Here is a 4,009-nt window from a genome sequence, read left to right as displayed (position 1 = left end):
TTGAGAAGGTAGAGGGATCAAAAAAAAGAGGAAAAGAAAGGTGATGATTAGAAGTCTTTTAAATGTGAAAGATTTTGATGTGATTCTTGGAATGGACTGGCTACTTGTAGATCATGCCAGTGTTTTATGTTATGAGGGGATGATGATACTAAGACTTGTCGGGGAACCTAAAATCCAATTCTCAGGATTGAAAAGAAAGTCTTCTCCAACAAGAATGATCTCAACGATCCAAGTCAAGAGATTGCTCAGGCAAGGATGCTAAGGGTATTTAGCTTCTATGCAAGATTTAGAGGTAATTGGGGTGGCTTGACCTAAAGTACCAGTTGAAAGAATTTCCTGATGTCTTTCCAGAATACTTGTTAGGGCACCACCATAAAAAGAGAAGTGGAATTTGCTATTGAACTTATCCCTGGTACCGCCCCAATATCTAAAGCTCATATAGAATGGCTCCAAAAGAACTGAATGAATTGAAAGAACATCTACAAGAATTGTTGGATAAGGGATTCCTACGATCTAGTGTATCTCCTTAGGGAGCCCCAAACCTATTTGTGAAAAAAAAAAAGGATGGGACGTTGAGGTTGTGTATTGATTATAGAGAATTGAACAAGGTTACCATCAAGAACAAGTACCCCTTGCCTAGAATGGATGATCTATTTGATCAACTACAAGGAACAAAGGTATTCTCTAAGATTGACTTGAGGTTAGGCTATCACCAATTGAAGGTGATGGGAGGAAGATGTGCCAAAGACTGCTTTCAGGACTAGATATGGACAGTATGAATTTCTTGTCATGCCTTTTAATGAAGAACATAAGGAGCATTTGAGAGAAGTTCAACAAACTCTAAGAAATGAGAAGCTTTATGCTAAATTTGAGAAATGTGAATTTTGGCTTGACAGGACCAACTAATGTGACTGAAATGACTGAAATAAGGAGTTTTTTGTTGGGACTAACTGGTTATTATAGGAGATTCATTGAAGGATTCTGTAAAATTGCAATGCCATTGATTCGACTCACTAGAAAAAGAGTCAGCTTTGTTGGGTAGATGAACGTGAGCAAGTTGCAAAGAGCTGAGGCGAAGATGAGTAACTATACCTGTCTTAAGTTGCCATATGGAACTGGAGGATTTGTTATATATAGCGGTGCATCAAGAAATGAATTGATTTGTGTGCTTATGCAACATGGAAAGGTCATCATCGCATATGCATCAAGACAATTGAAATCCCATGAACAAAACTACCCAACTCATGATTTAGAGTTGGCAGTAGACATCTTTGCATTGAAAATATGGAGACACTACTTGTATGGAGAAAAATGTGAGATATACACTGACCACAAGAGTCTCAAATACATCGTCACCCAAAAAGAATTGAACTTGAGACAGAGAAGATGGTTAGAATTATTGAAAGATTATGATTCCAATATTAACTACCATCCTGAAAAGGCAAATGTGGTGGCTGATGCTTTAAGTAGGAAGTCACAAGAATACTCTGCAGCTCTAATAATCGAGTCAGCCTCATCTTATAGAAGATGCAAGGAAGATGGAAATTGAGGTTATACTTGGAGGTAAAGTTACAGCATTGGCTGCAAACTTGATTGTGAACTTGATTGTGAAACCTTCCATTCTTGATCAGATTAATGAAAAACAAAAGGAATGACATTTTCTACGGAAAGTTAAAGGAAGAATGAAGGATAAAGAGTTAGTAGATTTTAATGTTGATTCAGTTGGAATCATTAGATGTAAATCCAGGTTGTGTGTGCCTCAGGATGAGGAGTTGAAACGAGAACTGATAAAGGAAGTACATAACAGCCCATAGTCAACGCATCTTGGTGGGACAAGGATGTACCAAGATTTGGAGGAGAATTTTGATGGAACAATATGAAGAGAGAGATAGGGGGGGGGGGGGGGGGGGGGGGGGGCCCCCCATTGGGTATGGAAGACATGCTTAAGGCTTGTGTAATTGACTTCAAGGGTAGCTGGAGTGACCACTTATGCTTAGTGGAATTTGCCTATAACAACAGCTACTAATCCATCATAGAGATGGCGCCCTATGAAGCACTGTATGGAAGGAAATTTAGATCTCCAATATGTTAGAGTGAAATTGGTGAAAAGCAAGTATTGGAGCCAGACCTAGTGCAACGGACTTGTGAGAAAATAAAGGTAATACATAAGAGGTTGAAGATTGCTCAAAGTAGACAGATGTTAAAAGAAAGCCCTTTGAATTCGAGGTGGGCGATAAAGTTTTCCTAAAGACAACACTAATGAAAGGTGTGGTGAGATTTGGCAAAAAGGGAAGCTAAGTCCAAGATACATAGGGTCATTTGAGAATCTGGAAAGAATTGGAGCAATAGCATATAGACTTGCCATACCTCCAAATATATGATGTGTTTTATGTATGATGCTAAAGAAGTATGTAGCAGATCCTGTTCATGTGCTACGATATGAACCGTTGGATTTGAAAGAAGATTTTCCCTAAGAAGATGAACCAGTTGAGATACTCAAACGGAAGGAAAAGGAATTGAGAAACAGGGCGATACCATTAATGAAAGTACGGTGGATCAGTCACTCAGGTCAAAAAGCCTCATGGGAGATTGAATCTGATATAAATACTCGATGTCCCCAGTTATTCGATGGATCATGTATGCAAATTTCGAGGACGAAATTTATTGTAAGGAGGGGAGGATGTAATGCCCCGCATCTTTTTCTAGTATTATTTTATTATTGTGGGCGAACGTGTCATTGTGATCGAGGTCAGACATCATTTGTGGGTCCCACAACAGTGGAATTAGACTGAACCGAAAGCGAGGAAATGATCAGCGTAAATTTCTGGACCTAAAGGTATGAATATTAGCACCTGAAAGTGGGCCCTGCATAAGATATTATAGCGGGCCCACAAGCCCAGATCCCAGATCAAAGCCTATTAGTCCTATAATTAAATATATATTATATGTATAATATATATATATATATATATATATATATATATATATTATATATATTACCGACTTAAGAGGACCGACTAAGAGGGATGAACCGACTAAAGAGGAGAGAGAGAGGGAGCGGAAGCCATTAGAGGAGCAGAGGAGAAGTGAGAAAAAAAAAAATACAGAGAGAGAGAGAGACGAAGGCAGAGGAGAAGAGAATTGTGCAGGGGAAAGAGAAGAGAGAGAAGAAGTAAGGAGGAGAAAGAAGAGACAGAGGAGAGAGAAGAGAAATGTATTTCAGATTTTGCAAAAACGTCTTAAGGAGGAGAGGAAGGAGGAAAGAGGAGGAATAAGAGGAGAGGTGAGAAACGAAGTAGCATTGAAATAGAAAAGTTGCAGAGGAATTAAGGAGAAGAGAGGAGAGAGAATAAGTGGAGAGGAGAAGAGAGAGAAGGGGAAGACCGTAGAAGAGAAAGAGAAAGAGAAGTTGCAGAAGGAAAGAGAAGATGAATAGGAGAAAGGAGAGAGAAGAAGTGGGGGAAGAGGAGAGAGAATGAGTGGAGAGAAAGTGGAATAAAACAAGTGAAGAGAGAGAGGAAAACCGTAGGGAGGAGAGAGGAAAGGAAGAGGAGAGAGAAAATGAAGATGAGAGAGAAAATAATATAAAAAGGGGGAAATTCCCTGTTGGCTCCTGCGTTTTTGTAATTGCCGTTGATCGATCGAGATGCAGGGAGAGCAGATTATGATGGAACCAAGGTCAGGACACGCACGAAACGGTAAGTAATATTGACCAACCTATGTATGATAAGTGGGTGTTTTCCTTTAATAGATATGTAGCATGCATATGATAACATAAAAGCTATTTTATGTATTCATTGATGCAATTTATGGAAAGTGCATGATATATGTTTATGTGTATTGTGCGAAAATGCATGGATTGGATGACAGCTCAATGACTTGATTGAACTGCTTGAAATGGAATGTTGATAGCATTCTTGAACTGTTAATTATGCATTTGAAAGAATGATTATGCATGTTAAATGTAAATTATCATGCTCTCATATTTAAATGATGGAACTACATGAAC

Source organism: Hakea prostrata, chromosome 8 (assembly GCF_041222555.1).
Source record: "Hakea prostrata isolate BN-2017 chromosome 8, UWA_Hpros_2, whole genome shotgun sequence".
NCBI classification, from domain to species: Eukaryota; Viridiplantae; Streptophyta; class Magnoliopsida; order Proteales; family Proteaceae; genus Hakea; species Hakea prostrata.
Note: the sequence above shows the minus strand (reverse complement) of the source record.